The sequence below is a fragment of the Pan troglodytes genome, chromosome 11, assembly GCF_028858775.2.
Source record: "Pan troglodytes isolate AG18354 chromosome 11, NHGRI_mPanTro3-v2.0_pri, whole genome shotgun sequence".
Classification (NCBI taxonomy): domain Eukaryota; kingdom Metazoa; phylum Chordata; class Mammalia; order Primates; family Hominidae; genus Pan; species Pan troglodytes.
The window spans coordinates 31,794,222-31,812,843 of NC_072409.2; the positions used below are offsets into that span (position 1 = coordinate 31,794,222).

At 38.3% G+C, this 18,622-nt stretch overlaps 1 long non-coding RNA gene across 2 annotated transcripts in view; it reads right to left on the reverse strand.

The window, feature by feature from the left end:
- The window catches only part of LOC738655 (uncharacterized), a 63,759-nt gene that overhangs the window by 20,965 nt on the left and 24,172 nt on the right, over positions 1-18,622 (reverse strand). The window lies entirely within an intron of this gene.

Consider the following 18,622-nt stretch of genomic DNA (forward strand, 5'->3'; position numbering starts at 1 on the left):
CCCTCATGCAGCTTGCAAGTTAAGGAGAAAGTTGCAGACACATTCTTTTAACACATAGTTCTTGAGTATCTACTACATGTCTGGTGCTCTTTTAGACACTGAGTACCACGCAATGATCAAGATAAGTAAAGTTTCTGCACTCACAAAACTTACAGAGGAACATAAAAACTGCATAATTATGAACTATGATTAATTCTCTGAAAAAGAAGTATACAATGCTAGGAAGACCAAATTACACCCAGCCCTAGAGTGTCAGTTTGGCATGACTATTCTGAGAAAATGATGTTTGAGTGCAGGTGTGTGCAAGGGTTAACTAGATGAAGGGGAGTAGAAGGGGAGAGAGAGATTTTTTCAGGCAGAAGGAACAGCATGTGCAAAGGCCCTGAGGCAGAAAGAAACATGGCATCTTCAAGGAGCCAGAAGACAGCAGTATGATTGGAGCACAGCTGCAGGGTGGAGGGTGGAGGGTGGAGGTGCAGGTGGAGGTATGTGGATGAAATGAGATGAGTCTAGAGGAGGCAGGGAACAGACCTTGTAGAATTTTTTAGGCCAGGGAAAGACCCTACTTTCCACTTTGGTTGCCCAGGGATGTGGCAGGTCCTGAGATAGTTCCTAGGGTATGACAACAGGGAGGAGGCCAGCAAAGCAGCTGCATAGAGTGCTTAGGAAGATGATCTTGACACATGCAGTCTACTGCTTGATAAGCCACAGAACAGTCAGATGTTTTCCTATGTGGTCACACATGGAAAAGGAAGTGCAGTGAAAACTGGTGGGACAGAGGTCTGTGGTCATGATAAAAAGATGTGGTCTCAGATGAACTGGCATAGACCACGTCAGAGGGTACTGTTTATACTTATGCATTTATTTAGTTTTATTTGTTGAGTCTCTGTAATGAGCCAGAAATCTTGTCAGTCATTGAAGAATTAACCATTACCATAATAGATGCTATTTCTGCACCAAAGTAATTGTACGTTACTTGACAGACTAGGTCTATGCACCATATTTTAAGAGGGACTGTGAAAACTAGAGTCTAGACCTGTTAGACGTGATAAGATGTCTAGACATTACAGCCCATGAAGAGAGCTGAAGATTAAAGGTCAACATGATAATTGTCTTCCTAATGTCCCTAGAAGAGAGTGCGGAAGTATTCTGTTTTATTTTAGGAGATGGGACTTGAAGTAGGGGAGCATTCTAAAGAGGTCTGTCCTGGTATGTAAAATAAGAAGACTCTTTTCATAGATAGAAAAGTCTTGGGATGCAGTAAGGTCCCCATTCACAGGAAATGCTTAAAGTCTGACCTAGTGACCGTCCAAGATAGATGCTGTAATAGGAACTGCCCGTAGGAAAAGAAGATGGTCTGGAAATTTAGTCTACTAAGGGACACAGACATACACATATAACGCAAAGAATGAAATCCAATAGTGGGGAGCAGTGAGGATGGATATTTAATAGTGCCAGATGGAAGGCTCAAGCTTCCTGGTTGTACTCTGGCTCACAGAGCCTTGCAGGTAGCAAGACGCCCTCTCAGGTTTGGGAACAGGAAAGTACTCTGGCCAGATGTTCTGCTGCTCTATTAGCTCCTACTCGGCTGGTCATTGAGATGCAAATCTCTTGGATATGACACCTTTCAACTATAAAATTCCTTAGTTTTAAGCCTCAGATTTTACCAGCTAATGTTTAAGCAGTGGATTCTGCTCCTTAATGAAAGCCTGATGATAAAGTTCATTGGAGATTTTTGTTATCTTTGGTACTATTCTTATCATCCAAGGCTAGCCTTTGTGAAGGAAATAAGTTCTGAAGTCACTTTGGGAAGACAAATTCTTCCATCCTTTTTAATGGAGATCTGGCAAGGAAAAGAATTGCCATTGTTAAAAGGATTTACTGCTTACGTGCAAATTTTAGACCGTTGGACAAGTGTAGCTATTTTTACAGATATTGCCATTTTAGAAATGAGAAACCTGATGTTTAAAGGAACAAGAGTTATGCTCAATAATCTGCAGAAAGTGTTTGTATTAATCAGGGTAGACTAAATTATGTGGCAGTAACAAACAACCCCAAAGTCTTTGGGACACCAAATAATAAAAGTTTACTTCCCTCTTATGCTACTTGAATGTGGGATTGAGAGTCCCTGGGAGGCTGGCTCTGCATCATCATGTTCCACACCCTGGGGCCCAAGCTAACAGGGAAGCAAGAATTGGCATATTGGGTATCATAACAGCAAAAGAAAGAGGATGCATCTGCTCTTAAATCTGCCATTCAGAAGTGACTCGCCTTACTGTGTTCACATTTCATTGGTCAAACTTAGGCTGCAGCCCAGGAGCGAGAACTAGACTATCTGTGCACAGCCTTAGTGACTGCCATAGTGCTGGGGGGTGGGATTCCAACTCATTACCTCTGTCGCAGCAAATTCATGTCCTTCCCACTGAGTTCATTGCCTCTTCATGCTAAGTATGGAATCAGGACTGAAGTTGGCAGAAGCAATTCAACTAGCTGGAAAAATCCTTCATGGATTTCTTGACACTCATCTTTTCGTCTTTTGGTTTCTTTTATTTTCCCAGAGCCCAGCCTTTTGGACATTAACATAAGTTAGTTTCCCCTTTCATGTGGCAGTGTGGTCTGGCAGGAAAACACTGGATGGGGCTCTTCTGAGAAGGTTTAACTATTAAAAACCTTGTTATGTTTTCTCAAATGAATTGTTCAAAGATTTACCTGGAACACTAGTTCAAAGGAATGATAGTTATTCTCTCCACAGAGGAAACACATTCCATCTGCCACTGAAACATCCTTCCAGCTCTACCACCAGCTTGCTCACAAAACCCTGAAACATTGTCCCTTACTGTTCCCAAATGCCATTTTTGATCCTGTGGACCCTGTGTCTTCAAGAATCTCTAGTCTGGGCTGCCTTGCTTTGTGTTTTTAAAAAAATAATATGAATTATTACAGACAAGAGAATCCTAAAGCCTCTCATTCCTCCAATCAATTAGTCCCAGTATTTATAGTAGCAATGGCAGTGAGAGAAACAGTGGCAGCTGAGAGAAATCAAATGTTTGCTAAGAACTTACACAATGAAAACAGTAAGTAAGCAAGAGAATATTGCAGCAAAACCAAAAAATGTAAATGGCAATAATTTCAGCTTGAAGCTCCTCTTCTTTGAACCTAGGGCATATAACTAGAAAACTTATAACCAATGTCCTCTTTGATGCCCTGGATGTCATAGATGCCTAGATGAGATGAGTACCTAGAATTGTCAAGTAAATAGATGGTATGTGTTTGCTGCACCTTAATCTATGGCACCTTGTGCCACAAAGCACCTTGTGCTGTTCCTCCCCAATGAGGAGGAAGAGCAAACATAAACCAGTCAGGGTCAGTGCTGGGTGGTCTACATATATTAACTTATTTAATACTATGATCTCCCTGTAAGTTAAGTTTTACTATCCAATGAAGAAGTAAAATGAAGATCAAAGAGATTAAGAAGCTTGCCTAGGGCTACACAATTAGCAGAACAAAAATTCAAACCCAGATCTGGCTGATTTCAAAATGCAAGTTGTTTTTGTTAGTTTGTTTGTTTTAACACACATTGCTGTATCTTGCTGGCCATAGGCTCATCCCTGAGAGGGCTAGCCAACTATTTGATCAAAATATAATTTTCTAAAGAAATACCAACAAGGCTTAAAACTGAACAATCTCATCATGCAAGAGGGCCCAATTCATTTAATGTGGCTGAAGCTTCAGTGGTATATTGTGGCATTCTAAATTCAGGTGATCATTTGCTACAAAGGAGGGGCTTGGAACAGGATCTCCACACAGGTTCTGTTGTGAATGTATGTAGTGCACAAACTACACAATTTTATGTGGCAGTTTTGCCTGGAAAATGATTGTAAAATGTGGGCAACATTTAGCTTTTCAGGGATGGGTGCAGACTAGAGCGAGCAAGGTACCAGGACTCAGCCAAGCCTTTTGGGTTGAGAGCTGGACTCTGTTACCAACAAGAAGTAAAGTGATAATGAGGGAAGAGAGCCACAATTCCTTCATATACACTGAGTAAATACATGTAGTATAAGAACCCAACATTTTAGATGGTAGATCAATCATTGCTAAAAATGGGAATGTTTACTTACTTGTATCTGTAGATGAGACAATGGGCAAAATAGATTATTTGCTAAGCTTCTTGGATATGGTGACATCTGAACTTAATCTTGGAGGACATGTGTGAGTTAGGCGTGAAAAGTTGGGAAAGACACTTCAGCAAAAGTGAGAAGTATGTGCAGAAGCACAAAAACAAAGAAAGGACACTCCCCATTCCTAGAATATGTAGTTCAATATGACAGAAGGAGGTTGTGCTGAGGCATGACACTAGAAGGGAGGCAGGAGGCAGATCATGAAGAACCTTTTATGCTATGCAAAAGAATTCAAACTTTATCTAAGGACAACAGGAGGCCAAGTCAAAGTTTCAAATAAAACAGTAACATAATCGGATTTGTGATTTATGTAGACACCCTCACCATAGAAAGCTAGTTGTTGGAGATGGGAGAGAACACAGACTGGGACAGGGAGACCAGTTAGAAAATTTGTAGAAACCCAGTCCCCAAATGGAGTAAGGCAATGGGTTATAGGTAGGAAGAGAAAGAGAAGGGCGAAATAAGAATTTAAATCATCATCTCATAGGCTCCGATGCTTCATAGGTAGAGAGTAGAGGGTTCAAAGATGAATCCCACATGTCTGGCTTGGGGGAATATGAGAAAAGTGGTACATTCAAGCAAATAAAGGAAAAAGGAGGCCGGGCACGGTGGCTCACACCTGTAATCTCAGCACTTTGGGATGCCGAGATGGGCAGATCACCTGAGGTCAGAAGTTCAAGACCAGCCTGGCCAACATGGCGAAACCCCGTCTCTACTAAAAATACAAACAAATTTAGCCAGGTACGGTGGAGCATGACTGTAATCCCAGCTACTTGGGAGGCTGAGGAAAGAGAGTTGCTTGAACCTGGGAGGTGAAGGTTGCAATGAACTGAGATCGTGCCACTGCACTCCAGCCTGGGTGATAAGAGCGAAACTCGGTAAAAAAAAAAAAGGAGAAGGAGCAACTCGGAGGATGGAAGGAGGGAATGTGTTAAGTTTAGTTTGGGGCATGCTAAACTTCCTTGGGATTCTAGAGTGGATATGTACCATAGGAAGTTATGCATATGAGCCTGTCGCCCATGAGAGAAGTATGGAAATTTGTATCCCTAAGATAGAGTTGGGATTTATCCAGGCACAAGCCATGGTTGAAGCCACAGCAGGGGTGAGATCATTCAGGAAAAACATGCAAACTGAGAAGATGGCCAAGAACATGACCCCAGGGAATACCAGTGTGTGCAATATGGGCAGAGAAAAAGAATTCTGGCAAAGGAGTTATAGAAAGAATGGTCAGAAAAACAGGAGAAAGGCCAAGAGAGTAGAACATGATGGAATGCCAAAAGAAGACAGAGAGCAAGATCCAAGTAAGGAGCATGCAACATAATTAAAGGTTAAAGAAAAGGCAAGTAATATAAGGACTTAACAATTGTAAGTGAAGTTGATAGGGGCAGAAGCCAGACTGTCTGGAATTGAGTAAGAGATGAAGACATTGAGTATAGACCATTCTGGTATTTCCCAACCTTTCTAAGTATAAGGACTTTTTTTTTAAAACATAAGTATGTAAATTCTCACATAATAGAAATTATTCCTTGATTTGTTCAGCCAACAGTTGCCCCTTGCAACTTCTCTTCCTTCAACCCTGTATGTTCTGCCAGGACCCCAGATATTTACAGCTCAGAGGCTACAACTCATGGGGTGGCTGGGTTTTTTTGTTGTTTTTTTTTTTGTTTTTGTTTTTGTTTTTGTTTTGAGACAGAGTCTCGCTCTGTCACCCAGGCTGGAGTACAGTGGCACGACCTTGGCTCACTGCAACCTCCACCTCCCGGGTTCAAGCGATTCTCCTGCCTCAGACTCCCAAGTAGCTGGGATTAGAGGTGCATGCCACCACACCCAGGTAAATTTTGTATTTTTAGTAGAGACGGGGTTTCACATGTTAGCCAAGATGGGCTCGATCTCCTGACCTTGTGATCCTCCCGCCTTGCCCTCCCAAAGTGCTGGGATTACAGGTGTGAGCTATGGTGCCCGGCTGGGAAGGCTCTTTTTTTTTTAGGTTGAGTCTGTGTGAGGGAAAAGGAAAGGAAAAGTTTGCATCTGAAATGTTGAGTGTCTCCTTTCCCCCTAAAGATGGAAGAGAATGCTTATATAATTGTAGTAATTAATACTTTTATTATCATTGAAACCTGAGATAGATTTTCCTGTGATTTCTATAATTCTCACAGCTGTAAGGGGAAGATAGTATCACTTATGTTCCTGATTTCCTGTCTACCAAATTCAAGTAGGAAAATGGGTTTCCACAATTGTGGTTTAATGTGAATAACTATGTAAGATAAAATGTTAATTTCTACTTCTATCAATAAACAATCAGCCAGGCATGGTGGCTCATGCCTGTAATCCCAGCATTTTGGGAGGCTGAGGTGGGCGGATCACCTGAGGTCCGGAGTTCAAGACCAGCCTGACCAACATGGCGAAACCCCATCTCTAATAAAAATACAAAATTAGCCAGGTATGGTGGCACATGTCTGTAATCCCAGCTACTCCGGAGGCTGAGGCAGGAGAATCGATTGAACCCAGTAGGCGGAGGTTGCAATGAGCCAAGATCGCACCATTGCACTCCAGCCTGGGCAACAAGAGTCAAACTCCACACCCCCCACACCCCCCCAAAAAATAAAGTAAATAAATGAACAAACAATCATGCATTCAAGAGCATGGAAGTAAACACTTGTATGTAGAAAGTGCTGAAATAAGAATTAAAATATCTAAAGTTATTTTTAAAGAGTTTTTAGTTAAAAAGACTCAACTACTCATTTCAGAAAAAGAATAATTACTATTTTCTGACCATGTCTTACCATGGTTGTTCTTAGGTAAACCAAGGAAACGGATTAGGAACCAGAAAATACTGCATTGCCTCCTCCATATACATCCATCAGTGTTGTAGGGGATATAGCTTTGAGAGCAGATTCTCTTCTATTGGAGCCTCAGTTTCTTCATCTTTTTTTTAATTATTATACTTTAAGTTTTAGGGTACATGTGCACAACATGCAGGTTTGTTACATATGTATACATGTGCCATGTTGGTGTGCTGCACCCCTTAACTCGTCATTTAACGTTAGGTATATCTCCTAATGCTATCCCTCCCTGCTACCCCCACCCCACAACAGGCCCCGGTGTGTGATGTTCCCCTTCCTGTGTCCATGTGTTCTCATTGTTCAATTCCCACCTATGAGTGAGAACATGCGGTGTTTGGTTTTTTGTCCTTGCGATAGTTTGCTGAGAATGATGGTTTCCAGCTTCATCCATGTCCCTACAAAGGACATGAACTCATCATTTTTTATGGCTGCATAGTATTCCATGGTGTATATGTGCCACATTTTCTTAATCCAGTCTATCATTGTTGCACATTTGGGTTGGTTCCAAGTCTTTGCTATTGTGAGTAGTGCCACAATAAACATATGTGTGCATGTGTCTTTATAGCAGCATGTTTTATAATCCTTTGGGTATATACCCAGTAATGGCATGGCTGAGTCAAATGGTATTTCTGGATCCCTGAGGAATCACCACACTGTCTTCCACAATGGTTGAACTAGTTTACAGTCCCATCAACAGTGTAAAATTTTTCCTATTTCTCCACATCCTCTCCAGCACCTGTTGTTCGCTGACTTTTTAATGATCATCATTCTAACTGGTGTGAGATGGTATCTCATTGTGGTTTTGATTTGCATTTTTCTGATGGCCAGTGATGATGAGCACTGTTTGACGTGTCTTTTGGCTGCATAAATGTCTTCTTTTGAGAAGTGTCTGTTCATATCCTTTGCCCACTTGTTGACGGGGTTGTTTGTTTTTTTTCTTGTAAATTTGTTTGAGTTCATTGTAGATTCTGGATATTAGCCCTTTGTCAAATAACTAGATTGCAAAAATTTTCTCCCATTCTGTAGGTTGCCTGTTCACTCTGATGGTAGTTTCTTTTGCTGTGCAGAAACTCTTTAGTTGAATTAGATCCCGTTTGTCAATTTTGGCTTTTGTTGCCATTGCTTTTGGTGTTTTAGACATGAAGTCCTTGCCCATGCTTATGTCCTGAATGGTATTGCCTAGGTTTTCTTCTAGGGTTTTTATGGTTTTAGGTCTAACATTTAAGTCTTTAATCCATCTTGAATTAGTTTTTGTATAAGGTGTAAGCAAGGGATCCAGTTACAGAATTGGAAAAAAAACTACTTTAAAGTTCATATGGAACCAAAAAAGAGCCCGCATTGCCAAGACAATCCTAAGCCAAAAGAACAAAGCTAGAGGCATCAAGCTACCTGACTTCAAACTATACTACAAGGCTACAGTAACCAAAACAGCATGGTACTGGTACCAAAACAGAGGTACAGACCAATGGGATAGAACAGAGCCCTCAGAAATAACGCCGCATATCTACAACTATCTGATCTTTGACAAACCTGACAAAAACAAGAAATGGGGAAAGGATTCCCTATTTAATAAATGGTGCTGGGAAAACTGGCTAGCCATATGCAGTTTCTTCATCTTTAAGTGAAGTTATTCTTCCTCCCAGGATTGTTATGAAGGGTTGTTAGCACTGCACCTGGACATAGTGGGCATTTCACTGATGACAGCTCTATTAAGTGCTTGTGTTGCAACTAATTGTTCATTGTAAAAGCAAAATGTTAGATTTATAATGGAGTGATCAAATTTAACATCAGTAATCATAGAGCAGCTTGACATTATGTGCTTTCTGTAAAGATACGGAATACTTAGCATCACCATTATTCTTACAAAAAACATATTTACCCTGAATCCAATCAAGCTTCTATTCTTAATTTCTAAATAAGAGGAAACACAGGTAGCTGAGAAAACAGCTAAATGACATCACAGAGAAATCCTGAAGCAAATCCACAATGTAGATCTATTAGAAGGCAACTGATCGGGTCTCTTCAAAAAGTCAGTGTAATGACAACAACACCAACAACAAAAAAAGTTGTGAGAGGGGCTTTTGTAGAGTAAAAGGGACACGAGACATAAAAACCAAGAAAAATGTGTGAGCCTTCATGGATCCTAGTTTGAAAAAAAATCTATAAAATATAATTTGGGGTCAATTGGGAAAATTTAAATATGGACTAGTTATTAACTGATGTAGGGAATTGCTATTAATCTTCTGGATAAAATAATGCTACTGAGATTATGTAAATTAATGCTTTTGTTTTTAGGAGATGTAGGTTGAAATATTTAGTGGTGAAGTATCATAATTCCTATAATTTACTTATAGCAAAAATATAAATACATGTGTATATATGTATATAGAGATATAAAATAGATATGGTAAGATAATTATTGAATTCAGATGGTGAATATGTGAATGCTAATTGTACAATTTTTCCAACTTTTCTGTGTGCTTGAAAATTTAGTAATAAACGTTTGGGAGAAAAATGGAAAGAAATGACTTAGTAAGATGACAACCAAACTGATTTAATTAAAAAGTAGCAAATTTAGCAGCAGAATCACAACACAATATCCATAGCACAGAAAGAAAGATTTTGTAAATGTTTATAAGAATATGGAATGCTAAAATAAGAGATGTATAAAACAAAAAGTTTATCATGTACTATAAGCAGAATCGTAAATGATTTAAACAGAAATATGTTTGGCAAGCCAAGGGCTTATCTGGCAAAAATTTGAATTTCCTGGCTTTGCTCGATTTGCAGATCTTGAGAACTATCCAGGTGATAATAACTCTATTGCTCCCTCTTTTGGAGAGTAATGTAGGTCTGTCTCCTTTTATTTTTTGTAGTTTTGGTTCTGACCATCATGGCAAAACTGGGCAGACATTTTTCATCTATCCACCCATTTAGCCATCATTCATTCACTCAAGTCACTGAGCTCTGGGGATACAGAAATGGACCCAGCACGGTGCCTGTCTCAAGGAACTCTCAGCACAATGTGGAAAACAGACATTTGAATAAATTACCACAATGCAGTACCATAGAAGATATTAGGAATGGCTATTAAAATGCTTCAGGACACCACAGAAGGGATACCCTATTCTGGCTAAAGAAGCTTGAGAAAGTTGAATTTAAAAATCAATTAAAGGAGAAAACAAGGGACATTATATGTTCTCCAAATTTATCATATGAAAGCATCCTAAACATGTCCATTAAATATTTGTCTGTGTACAGACAACTCTAAGCCATAGAAAAATGAAAAATTCTCTTGAATTACTATTCACTCACTCACAGACCAGATAATCACAAAGCATCTCCTATATGCCATGTGCTATTGTAGATGATACAGATGAAACCTTGGGCAGACAAGTTTCCTTTCTAATGGAGTTTACTTTCTAAAAGGAAGAATAAGAAAATTACCATTAAATCAAGTCAAAACACAAGAAAATATGATAACTCTGACAAAATTAAAGTGGGATATTGCAATAGAACTACTATAGGTTAAGTGATTAGGAGCAGCCTCTCAATGAAATGATATTTATGTTGAGACCTATAGGACAAGAAGAAGCCAGCCCAGCAAAAATTTAGAACATTCTAGGAAATGGTATATACACAATGGAATACTATTCAGCCATAAAAAGAATGAAATACTGTCATCTGCAACAACATGAGTGGAACTGTAGGGCATTATGTTGAGTGACATAAGCTGGGAATGGAAAGTTAAACACCACATGCTCACACTCATATGTGGAAGCTAAAAGTGTTGGTCTCATAGAAATCAAAAGTAGAACAGAGGATACCAGAGGCTGGGAAGGATTGGAGGAAGAGGGGGTAGGGAGAGATTTGTTAAAGTAAACAAAATTATAGCTAGATAGGAGCAATAAGTTGTAGTGCTCTATAGCATTGTAGGATAACTATAGTTAACAATAATATATAGTTTCAAATAGCTAGAAGGAGAATATTGAATGTTAAATGATACATGTTTAAGATGATGGATATGCTAATACCTTGATCTAACCATTATACAGTATATGTATTGAAACATCACTATATATCCCATAAATATATACAACTATTATGTATAAATTAAAAATAAAATAATAAGGAAATATTATAATAATCCATAGGCAGGAGTTGGCTTGGCAGGTGTGAGCATAGAGGACAAGCATGGACTGAGAGCAGTGGAGTGGGAGAGTGGGCCTAGGTGGATTAGGTGAAGGGAACAAGCTCAAATGATGTAGGGCCTTATAGGCTAAGAAGTATGGATTTTGTTCCAAGAACAATGGGTGATTTTAAACAAGGAAGAACATAGGCTCAGATTTATGTTTCAAAAAAACTCACTCTGGCTGCTAAGTATTAAGAGGCAGAATGAAATTCTGAAGAATGTCAAGGGCTAGCACAGAGGTCCGCAAGAGATGATGGTGACTTAGACGGGAATGACGATGGGAGACTGGTGTTGATGGTGGTGGTGGGGAGAAATGAAAGGGATGTGGGAGGTGAGAGGAAGTTTGGAGTTAAGTATGTCACCTGGTTCTAGGCTTGAGCAGTTGAGCTGATGGATGGTTGTATCATCAATGAAAATGGAAAAGCCTAGGGGATGAACAATTTGACTGCAGGGTAAGATATGGAAAAAAGAGTCCTGTTCTGCCTGTGTTATTTGGGATACAAACTACAAACCCAGATGAAAAAATTAAAAAAAAAAGGGAGTGGGCTGTATAAGCTATAGTAAAGATCCTATTTTACTTGAATTTAAATTAATTTGTCAATATCCACTAAGAAAGTAGAAAATCCATATGCTCTAGGACCCAGAAATCCTGCCTTTAGCGATTCCCTACCGAAGTTCCTGCCCATGTACACCAAGGAGACCTGAACAAGGACATTCATTGCAGCATTGTCTGTAATAGAGGAGAATTAGAAACAACTGAAATGTCCGTTAATAGGAGAATGGATATATAAATTGTGCTATATGCTTGTGATGGAATTCAAATGTAGCTGTTAAAATGAACTAAGTCTACATGTGTCAACATGGGTGTATCTCATAAACATTATGTTGAATGGATGAAAAGTTGCAGAATCATATAGACTATATGACAGCATTTTAAAATGTATTGGGGACACACATAGATGTAATAAAATTATAAACATATGAAATAGGATACACAGTAAATTCCTGAGTGTTGTAGCTTTGGGAGAGAGGAAGAGGAAGAGGAATAAATGCTCTTGTGAGGGGTAACAAAAGGGGCTTCAACTTTATCTGCCGTGCTATAGTTCTTTTATTTAAACAAACAGAAGCAAGACAAGAAACAACAACCTGACCTGGTCAGTTGCTTCAACTGATCAAATGGGGCATTGCTTGGTATTATGTGGACATGTCTAATAAAGAGGGTTCAGGCCACAAATGAGTTCCTATTGCAGAGTCCAGTCAAGGTCTCAAATCCCAGTGATTGATTGGAGCCTCTGACCTAAGTTTCCTTGCCAAGGCATTTGCATTGAACATGAACACAAATGTGTAAGTTAGACATATTGCTGTGTCTTTTTGCCAGAATTTTAGCAGAAAGGTTATATTCGGTCTCACTAGTTGAAAACACAAATAATTCCAGGATTGCACTAATAACATTCAAGGGGGGTAAATCTGCTTTCTCACAGAAATTTAGGCAATGCTAGAGTAATTTAATTCATAAACGGCTCCTGGTTGTGATTGCATTAGGGCTGTGAAATGTACCACAATGAAATGGCAATGACTGTCTGCTAAAACAAGGAAGGTGGGGATATGGCCTTTCTTGGTATTTATATTACATCATGATGAAAAGTATGTGATCTTTAAGTTGTTACACAACAAATAGAGCCTTGGTCAAAATTTCACAGGGCAAGTAGTTGAAATTTTGTACTTTCGATGTTTTATATTAATTTTGATTATTATAATTTTTTGATTAATTTTCCTTGGGGATATCAGGACAGTATGATGGTACCTTGGGATGGTGTTATATGATGTTAATGGGGTGAGGAGAACACAGATTAGTCGGTTCTGTCCAATAAGCCCCTCTCTCCATAAGGAGAGTATTCTCAGGTAACTGTTATAATAGAAATGTCTCTATTTTCAATCTTTAAGCATTTTGAGATTTTTTTACTTGATGCTGGTGAATTTAATTTCCTACTTTAAGTTTGTGTAATCATGCCTAGTACTCCTCTTCTCCCTCCCCCATTTTTTAAAAGACTTTGAGTCACAACTTTGCCAGCCTAATCAGACTAGTATGGGCATCACATTGTCTAAAAGGTTCTGCCCTGCTGGGATTTACATTATGGCTCTTTTTGCCACCCTGTCTGCTACTGGTTAAAGAGCTAGCAAGCCTGGGCGGGGCGCGGTGGCTCACGCCTGTAATCCCAGCACTTTGGGAGGCCGAGGCGGGCAGATCACGAGGTCAGGAGATCGAGAGCATCCTGGTTAACATGGTGAAACCCTGTCTCTACTAAAAAATACAACAAAAATTAGCCTGGCTTGGTGGTGTGCGCTGTAGTCCCAGCTACTGGGGAGGCTGAGGCAGGAGAATGGCGTGAACCCGGGAGGCGGAGCTTGTAGCGAGCCGAGATCGTGCCACTGCACTCCAGCCTGGGTGACAGAGCCAGACCCCATCTCAAAAAAAAAAAAAAAAAAAAAAAGAGCTGTCAAGACTGGAGGAGAACTGGCCAGAAAAATAGAAGAGAAATAAAACACAGTAAAACTAGTTTGACTGTCCAACTTAAAAAGATAGACTCCGAACTAAATATTTTGTGTGTAATGGGACAATATTTTGATGATACTAGGGCAATGTGCAGCATTTTTTTTTTTTTCATGGTGAGCTCTTGTTCCAGGTTGGCTTGTGCCTTTCATAAGTAGTGTCAGTCCTAGACAATTAGAACAAAGGGAGTAGAAAGAACTCAGGATATGACATAGGGGACATACAGCAGTTAGAAAATAGAAGATGTGGGTGGAGATGAGTCAGAAATATCCAGATAGACATGAAAGAATTTAAAAATATGGTGGGAGGATGTAGAGAGGAGACAGTCACCAGCAACCTTGGGGATAGTAGAGGAAGGTCATATGCTTTCAGGAGAAGTCTCCTCACAAGGCTACTTTCAATATGGTGTAGGGTTATACACAGCAGTGATGACTGGGGAGGAAATAAATAGGTGAAAGACAGGGCTGTCTGTAGCTATGTCAGGTAATCAATCCAGAAGTTTCTGTGAGCCTCGCTGAGGGGACACTGAGGAGCTGAGAGACAGCACTGTGTTTAGGGGCTTTCCAAACAGGGACATATGACCAGAACCGTGGATTCCAGTTTTCAACAGCAGCACCTTGCTCTAGATGGGGCCAATAACACCTCAGCAGTGATCAGTCCAAGTATCAGAATAGATCGGACGCTTCCCAGTAAAGATAAGAGAGGATCCAAGGACACCTGCTGGAACTTACGCCTTTTCTCTCTGCTTTGAGAGTATGCAAAGAAGCCTTGTCATCAGATCCAAAAATCATCTCAGGATAAAGAACAGGGAGGGTTCAGGACACTATAAGATGAAACACTCACCTAAAGTAAAAGAGCAGCCAGAAATAAGGAAAACTTTAAGCCATCTCTAAGAGGAAGGTGAACTTAAAATATATCCAACATTTTATGTGAAACGAGATTAAAGTGGAAAAAAGATTGAGATATTGTAAATTTCCAGTTCTAGGTTTCCCAGCTACCTAGAGAGCTGTGGGAGGGGAATTCGTGAGAAAGAACAGATCATGAGACAAAGAACTTATATTTTCTTTGAATATTTTAGTGTAATATGCAAACTTTTGACTCTACCAGATGTTTATGGTTAGGGTTGTACCTAATTTTTTTTTAATTGGTGGATAATATATACGTGTGTGTGTGTGTGTATATATATATACATTCACAGCTCTCTTCATGTGCATTTCATGACTTCCAAAGAATACAGAAACTCTTATCAAGACACAAAACATTTCCACTACTCAAGAAAGTTTCTTCATGCCCCTCCTCAGTGAACTACTGTACCCTCTTATCTGAGGCACTGATCTATTTCTCATCATTACAAAAAATGTTATCATTTCATGTAAGTGAATCACACACTTTGTACTCTTGTGTGTCTGACTTCTTTTGCTTAGCGAAATGTTTTTGAGCTCTATCCATGTTATTGTGTATATAAATAGTTCATTCCTTTTTTATTGCTGAGTAATATTCCATTAATTGATGTTTGAGTTGTTTCCATTTTAGACTATTACGAATAAAGTTATTACGAACATTCTTAAACAAACATTTTTATGGACATTTGTTTTTATTTCTCTTGGGTAAATACCTAGAAGCGAAATTGCTAGATCATAGAGTCAGTATACATTTGGCTTTATAGAAAACTGACAAACAATTTTCCAAACTGGTTTTACCACTTTATACTCCCACAAGTAATATATGAGGGTTATTGCTGTTCTATATCTTCACTAGTATTTGGTGTTGTCAACATTCTTATTTACAGCCATTCTAATGTGTGTGCAGTGGTATCTTATTGTGGTTTTGACTTGTAATTTCCTCACGACTAATGATGTAGAGCAATTTTTTATGTTCTTTTTGGCCATTCATATATCATCCTTTGTGAAATGTCTGTTTAATTCTTTTGCCTATTTCTTTAAACTGTGTGATTTGACATCCATAGGAGTGTGCTGCTCAGATCTCCTTTGAGAAAGCTTATTTTGGGAAATATAATTGATTGACAGTTCCCCATTGCTGCTTTCAACCAGTGCCTAAGTACTGGGGAATGTGAGTCTAACCTATGCCCACCTAACAAGGATTCCTCTAAAGGGCAACTTTTGCTTAAAGATTATTCATCAGCCTGATTAAAATATTCTGAGAGTGTGTTGCAATTTGAGGCTCTTCCTAGCCAATTTTTCTTTCTTTCTTATCTTGGACAGGTATCAGAATTGCCCTGGGGTTAGATGTCTTTCCTTGTTTGTGTGCCACCACTCCCCCACCAGTTTATCTTCACAGATACTTCAACCAGTACATCTCTAGCACTTCTAATCCTATTTTGGCATCTGGAGACACACTTTGTTTTTGTTGTTGTTATTGACTTGTATGAATTCTTTTTATACTCTGGATACAAGTCCTTTGTTGGAATCTGTATTGTAAATATTTCCTTCCGGTTTGCATGTTAATTTTCTTAACAATGACTTTTTATGAGCAGCAAGTTTAATTTTGATAAATACAACTTATTAATGTTTTCTTTCATGGTTCATGCTTTTGGCATTTTAAGTTATTAAATTTATTGGCATGATGTTCATAATATTTCATTATTTGTAGAATCTACAGTGATGTCTTTCCTTTGTTCTGATATTGGTAATCTCTTTTATTGAAGATCATATTTTCTTGATATTGGATATTAGTATTTTTTTCTGGATTAATCTACCTAGGGGTTTATCAACTTTATTTATTTCAAATAATATATTTTTGCAGTTAGTGATTTTCTCTATTATTTAACCATCTCCTATTTCGTGGATTTCCATTTTTCTTTATTATTTCATTCTTTCACTCGCTTTAATTTTCTCTCTTTCTTTGAGTTTCTTAGAATGAAATTCTAGAGCTTTAATTATCAACTTTTTATATTTTATAATGTATTCATTTAAAGCTATACATTTCCCTCTAAGCAATGCTTTATCTCTATTCTGCAAATGTTGGTAAGTTGTGTTTTTCATATCATTCAGTACAATATACTTTCTCATTTCCCTTGTGACATCTTTGACTCATGGCTTGTTTATGAAGTGTGTTGAATTCCCAAATATTTGAATATTTTTCAGATGTCTATCATACTTAATTTATTGCCTTTTATTTATACCCATTTAAAATAATTTTTTATCATTTCACAGAAACATAAGAAACTTGTAATAAATATAATTACATTTACCATTCCATCATTTCTGCTACTGTTGTCATATCTTTTACATCTACATATGTGTTAAAACCCACAATACACTGTCATCTTTCTTTCTTTCTTTCTTTCTTTTTTTTTTGAGACAGAGTCTCACTCTGTCACTCAGGCTGGAGCGCAGTGGTGTGATCTCTGCTCACTTCAACCTCGCCTCCCAGGTTCAAGCGATTCTCCTGCCTCAGCCTCCCGAGCAGCTGGGATTACAGGCACCTGCTACTACGCCCAGCTAATTTTTTGTATTTTTAGTAGAGATGGGGTTTCACCATGTTGGCCAGGCTGGTCTCGAAATCCTGACCTCAGGTGATCCATGTGCCTTGGCCTCCCAAAGTGCTGGGATTATAGCCTTGAGCCACCAATTATCTTTCTTTTAAAAAGTATCTTAAAGCAATTCAAAGAAAAAGTAGTGTTTTGTATTTATCGACATATTTATCATTTACAATGCTTTTCATTTCTTCTTGTAGGTTTGCATTTCAATTTGGCATTAGCTTGAAATCTTTTTAACATTTTTTTTTGTAGTGCATACCAACTGGCACCATATTTTCCTAGCTCTAACTTACCTGAAGATGTCTTTATCTCATCTTTATTTTTGAAGCATATCTAATTCTAGATTAGTAGGTTTTGTTCTGTTTTACTTTTAGTAGTTTAAATATACCTTTTTCTTATTTTCTGGCTTGTATTATTTCTGATGTGAAGTCACCAGTGAATCTTATCATTGTTACCTTCTAAATAATGTTATTTTATTCTCATTGCTGTTAAGATTTTTATTTATCTTTGATTTTCAGAAATTTGACTATTTTGTCCTAGGTATGTTTGTTGTGTGTGTGTTTATTCTTCCAGGTATTCACTGAATCTCCTGGATCTGTGGTTGATATTTTCATTTGCTTTTGTAAAATTTTTGGCCATTTAAAAAAATTTATTTTTCTTCCCTTAGATTCTTCTAAGACTCCAAGTATACTTACAATAAGAATCCACTTGATATTTTCCCACAGATTACAGAGGATCCATTTTTTAAAGTATTTTTCACTCTCAGTTATTCAGTTTGGATGTTTTCTATTAATCTCTCATCAAGCTTGCTGATCTTTCCTTCTGTAGTATTTAATAAGTTATGAAGGTCATTCAGTAAACTTTTCAATTAGATTTTAATTACAGATACTGTATTCTTTATTTCTAGAATTTTATTTTCCTTTAGCTCCCTTTAAAAAAATTATTATTTTGATTGGCTGAGGTTCCTCATCTGTTTATTCATCATGCTCATCTTGTACTTTACAGCTTTGAGTACATTTATTCTAGCTACTTTAAAGTCCATATCTACTCAATCCAATATATGTGTAGTCTATTTTCTTTTTCTGTTTACTTTTCCCCTCCCTTCCTTTATGGTTTATATCTTCTTGATCCTCTACATGGCTGGTAAGTTTTGATTATTTAGATTTTGTGGTTCCTACATTGTTGACAGTCTGGGTTTTGCTGTTTCCCTTTAAAGCTTCTATCAGCCTCTCCCTCCCTCCCTTCCTCCCTCCTTCTCTTTCTCTCTCCCTCTGTGTGTGTGTGTGTGTGTGTGTGTGTCTGTGTGTCTGTGTGTCTGTGTGTCTGTCTGCAATTCAGCTAATTCACACACAAGCAGAT